This window comes from Chlorocebus sabaeus, chromosome 24 (assembly GCF_047675955.1).
Source record: "Chlorocebus sabaeus isolate Y175 chromosome 24, mChlSab1.0.hap1, whole genome shotgun sequence".
Taxonomy (NCBI): Eukaryota; Metazoa; Chordata; class Mammalia; order Primates; family Cercopithecidae; genus Chlorocebus; species Chlorocebus sabaeus.
In genome coordinates this window covers 82,776,249-82,782,248 of record NC_132927.1, presented here as the reverse complement: position 1 = coordinate 82,782,248, position 6,000 = coordinate 82,776,249, and positions in this window count along the sequence as shown.

Here is a 6,000-nt window from a genome sequence, read left to right as displayed (position 1 = left end):
AGTATTGCCCTATGGCTTCCATATTTAGGACTCCCTTGAGCATTTCTTGTAGTTCTGGTCTAGTGTAAATAAATATCCTTAGCATTTTCTTACCTTAGAAATACTTTATTTCTCCTTCATTTATGAAGCTTGGTTTAGCAGGAAACAAAATGAATTATTGACATCGAATTTTTTTCCTTTATTTTTTCTTTAAGTAGTCTGAAACTGAGAGTTCAATTTTTCTATCTTATAAGTTTATGTTGAGAAGTGCATTGTTAGTTTAATAGAATTTCAGATAAATTATTAGACACATTTTTGTGAATTTTAGAATGTTTTTCGTCCTATTTCCTTTAGATAGACTGAGGACTGTAGATCTTGGTTATGTCTGTTTTCCAGTGTCTTGTCATGGAGTTTTCTGAACTTCTTTTATCTGCATGTGAAAATCTCTAGCAAGACTAGGGATATTTTCCTCAATTATTTCATCAATTTGGTCTTCTAAAAATTTTTACTAATTTTCTCCCTCAGGAATATCCATGATCCACTGTTTCAATTGTTTTACATAATCCTGTACTTCCCAAAGATTTTGTTCACTTTTAACTGACTGAGTTAATTTGAAATATCTGTCTGTTAGGTTTGATGTTCTTTCTTTAGTTTAGTATAGTCCATTGTTCAAGTTTTAAACTGTATTTTCTAATTATAATTCAATGAAGTTTTTATTCCCTGAAGATTATTTTTTAAAAATCAAAGTCTTAAGTAAATCTTAAATTGTTCTTTTTTGTTTGTTTGTTTTTTGACACAGAGTCTTGCAGTGTCGCCTGGACAGGAGTGCAATGGTGTGATCTTGGCTCACTGCAACCTCCCAGGTTCATGCAATTCTGCCTCAGCCTCCTGAGTAGCAGGGATTACAGGCAAACACCACCACACCAAGCCAGTGGTTTGTATTTTAAGTAGAGATGGCTTTTCACTATGTCGGCCAGACTGGTCTAGAACTTCTGACCTCATGATCCCCCCTCCTCGGCCTCCCAAAGTGCTAGGATTACAGGCATGAGCCACAATGTCTGGCCTGAGTGGTTCTGATTTATTTGTGTTGGTTCTCAATCTCTTTTGGATTTAATCGAGCTTCTTTAAAATAAATATTTTTGAATTACTTATCTGAGATTTTAAATATATCATGTTGTTTAGATTCTATTGCTGGAGAGCTAAGGTGATATCCAGGGTCTTATAATTCTGCTTTTTCATACTTCCAGAATTGCTTATCTGTTTGCTTTTCATTGGCTAAACTATCTCTTACTATTTTTGAACTTATTTTGATTTTAATGAAAATTTCATTCCCTTTAGAATGCGAATATCATGCATATTGGGTGGGTCTTTTTATTTGGTTCTTGGTTTACTCCGTGGTAAAGACTCTGTAATTGTTTCTTGTCTATAGATGGTCATTCTTTAGTGGCTTTCTGAAATGATGGTTGTAAAACAATGTACTGGGCCTGTGAGCAGGCTCACTGCCTCCTGCAGGTCCTAGATAGTGGAGGCCTCAGGAACTGTTTCTCATTTGGGATGCATTTGTTTCAGCAGATTTTATATTGGGTTGTTAAGTTTACCCTTCACATTAGTAGGTGGCCTTACAGGTTTGAGCTGGCTGTGGCAGAAGCAGATGAGTACATGCTTGATATCTGTGCACAGGGAGAAGCTCTCCGTTGCCTCAGGCAATGGGTTGGTCTAAGAAATGCACAGTGACCTGAGTTCTCTGCTGAGCTCCTGAGAGGGGGACAAACATGAGCCACTTAGCCTGGCAAGCAAAACACCAGCCTTGATGGAAATGGCCAGGTGAGGGGCATCTACTCAGTGCGATTTATTTTGTTATTAATAGTTTTAGTGTTGTGCCTTTTCCAAATTCCAGCTTTAGTAGTAACACACTGAGCATGTGAGCAGACCCGTGGTTTTTTGCGGAGCTGGAATCACAGAAGTATTGAGAAGCTCATCTCATTTTCACCTGCTGTACACTGGTGGTAGCGGCTTTGATTTAGGTCATGCAGTTTGAACACCAGGCCAGTAGGTGGCGCGTGCAGGTAAGAGCCGGCTATGGGGGCAGCAGAAGGATTTACGCTTTACCAGTGGTTAAAGTGGGAAATTTGTCAAATTCCAGATCTTAGAGAAAATACTTTTAGTTATTTCTCATTCATTATAATACTACCTGAAAGTCTCTGGAGCACATCTTTTTATTATGTCGAGATGTGTTCTTTCTATACCCATTTTTAATTTTTTTTTTTTTTTCCTGAGAGGATGTGGAGTTTCATCAAATGCTTTTCCAGCATCAATTGAAAAAATAATAATATGTGAGTTAAAGATCTAAATGTAAAACCTAAGACTATAGAAACTCTGGATAATACCCTAAGCAATACAATTTAGTACATAAGAACTGGCAAAGACTTTATTCTGAAAATAATAGAAGCAATTTTAACAAAATCAAAAATTGACAAACGGGACCAAGTAAACTAAAGAGCTTCTGCACAGCAAGATATACTATCAACAGAGTAAACAGGCGACCTCTAGAATGGGAAGTAAAGTATTTGCCACCTATACATCTGACAAAGGTCTAACATTTATAATATACACAGAATTAAACAAACATACAAGAAAGAAAAAGTGGTCAAAGGACATGAAAAGACACTTACAAAAAGGCCTACATGTGGCCAAATAGCATAGGAAAACATGCTGAATATCACTATCATTGGAGAAATACATATTAAAACTACAGTGAGGTACCATCTCACATCAGTCAGAATGGCTAATCTTAAAAAAAGTAGTAACAGATGCTGCTAAGGTTGCAAGAAAAAGGGAACATTTATACACTTTTGGTGGGAATATAAATTAGTTCAACCATGGTGGAAAGCAGTGTGGTGATCCCTCCAATAACCTAAAACCTAAGTTTCATTCGACCCAACAACAATCCCACAGCCGGACAGACACCTAAAGGAATATAAACATGTTGGTTCACTGCAGCACTATTCACAATAGCCTACACATGGAATTTACCTAAATGCTCACAGTGGCAGTAGACTGAGAACCCTCCATTAGCTGCCTGTCTGTAGCACTGAGTTGACTGACAATCTTCAGAGTCATCCATGAAGAAGAGTTCTGAGGTTCATCAGATACTTGTAGACACTCAGGTGAACCAAAGGAATTAACTGAATTGAGGGCTGCCAGCCATTTCCATGTCACTAGGAATAATTGCCATCTAAGTGTAAAGGTCTACATCACTCAGAATACCCTGTATGACAGGCTGGTTCAAAAAAATCCAACCCCACAGAGGCTCCACAGCAACCCTTACAGTTCTTTCAAGGAAGAAATAGTCTCCAAGTTAAGTGAGTCATTATAGGTGTTCTGAGCTGCGGTAAACATTGGATTAGGACCAGATTTGTCTGAGTTCAATGTAATTATTATACTCAGCTGCTGGTCCCATATGGCCTGAATATGGGTAATTTAAATGAGCCTGGCTGTGTGATTTGTTATATGAAAATCTGAACTAAATAAACATAAAGAGCATGTCTGGACTAGCATGAGGCTGAGAGATCCTGGGAACCCCACCCCCCATACTCTTATCGCCCTTTCCTCCAGGAACCTCCAGGTTCTCAGGGTGAGAATCCACCTAGATGCCTGCATGGCTGTTTTACCAGGAGACCAAATCTCTGATAAAACACTGAGACCTTCTTCAGGCAGACAACCCGTTTTTACATCCTTATGTATGTGGGGAAAGGTAATCCATCCCCATTACAAGCCCGTACCTACAGGCTTCCTTTATCACGAAAATGGCTACAATTAGCCAAAAGGGGCACATTTACAAAAATTTTCCTGTGATGTTCCATCGAGAAAAGAGCAAAAATCAACTTCACACCTGGAGACTTCCTGTATCGGGCACAATCCAGAGAAAGAAGATCACCAGAGTATTAAGATGCATCTGTAAGAACATGTAATGCTTCCGTGTTCCACACATTACGTCTCACCAGTTTAGTCAATATGGATTAAATATGAGAGTGTGGCAATGCACAAACTCTATCTGAGGAGGAAAATAGGATAAAAAATGTTCAGGAAAATAGAGCAATTTGAAGGCTCTGACAACAGCAACTTCAGCACCAAGGGAATGATTTCACCCTCATTAGCCTCACATTTACTTTTCATGGCACGTCTGCAGGGTTCCAAAGTGAGACCAGCTGAATTCAATGGGCATGCACTTCCCAAGGGTCTACTTGTATTATGTTTTCTTTACTTCTGTTTGCAGAAAGTAGACACATACTCATCCTTAGTGCCAGTGTAGGGAGTGCTTTCATTGACATGGATACCAGAAAAGAAAGGAAAAAAAGTGGGCCGATTAATGTTAAAATTAGCCACAGTGTGTGTGTGTGTGTGTGTGTGTGTGTGTGTGTGTGTTATTTGAATACTAGAGTTAAGTTGGGCTTCTGTCCACGTGCACCTGCACCTGCAGGTATTCTCAGGTGCAATAAACAACTGCAGGACCCTAAAGAAAATAAGAGTCCCCCACCAAATCCCTGAAGAGTTTTTGGGTTCACCATATGTCAAACGATTCAGTGCCTCTGGAGCTCCAGGAAAGGGCTCCCCAGTGATGCATGAGATCTTTTCTTCGGGTCTCCCTGTACAGTTCTCTGGGTTTCCTAAGGCCAATTCAGTATTTCAAAAGATGGTGTGAGAAGCATGTTGTGTCACTAAAGGAGAATTCTGAGCCAGGCCGCAGCCACTTTATACCGGGCTTGGAATACACTCTAAGTTCAGACAGAAACGCTCCTGCTGGGTAGGGGCTGGGCTGCAGGGGGCACTCAGGATAAACCCAGCACAGGCTCCCGCCCCAGAGCAGGTGCACAGCAGGCTGGAGAGGGGTTCTTCTCAGGGCCCTGGACTTCCTTTAAAAATATCTAATATAAGTATTTCACAAGGACTTCTGATGTTTGTATAAATATTCCATTCGATTGTGAGCATTTATCGAACTGGATGTTGTAATGAGAACCACTTTCACAATGGGGATTTCAAACTCTGCTAGTTATCTTAATAGTAAGCAGCTGGAGGTCAGGAAGAGCTCCTTTCTTTTAAATCAGTGCAATTTTTGGACAAACACACTCATTCCTAAATTAATGCTTTCACATATTAAGGTCTAGAAATGGTTCAAGTTGCCCCTGATTCATTCAAATGTGGATTCAAAGTGAGGTGCGTGTCATGGGGGAGCTTGTTCTCCAGTGGGGGAAGCTCTGTGAACACAGAGTTCAGGGACGTTTAGGGGACACGTGGCCTCTAACAGGATTACGGTTTGAATCCTCAGCTTCTACAACTGTGTCGTCCATGTGTCATGTATTTCCTCTTTCTCATACTGGGTCAGGAACTGGGCTATTAAATAGCATCCTTCAAGAATATGCAAATCACTGAGGTTAATACAGATAACTCTGTGCCCTGAGAGCATCACCCAACAACCACACACCTCCTGGGGACCACACCCCACCAACAGCACAGCTCCTCACCATGGACAGGACCCACAGGATCCTCTTCTTGGTGGCAGCAGCAAAAGTTAAGGGGCTCCCCAGTCCCAGGGCTGACAGAGAAACCAGGCCAGTCAAGTGAGACTTCCCGCAATCCTGTGTCCTCTCCACCGGTGTCTACTCCCAGGTGCAGCTGGTGCAGTTTGGGCCTGAGGCGAAGCAGCCTATGGCCTCAGTGAAAGTCTTCTGCAAGGCTTCTGGTTATGGCTTTACCACCTATGGTATGAATTGGGTGAGACAGGTCCCTGGAGAAGGGCTTGAGTGGATGGGGTGGATGACACCAACACTGGGAACCCAATGTATGCCCAGGGCTAAACAGGACGGTTTATCTTCCCCATGGACACCTCTGTCAGCACAGTGCATCTGCAGATCAGCAGCCTAAAGGCTGAGGACATGGCCGTGCATTACTGTGCAGGAGACACAGTGTGGAAACCCCCATGCTGAGAAAGTCAGAAGCCCTGAGGGAAGAGGTAGTCGTGCT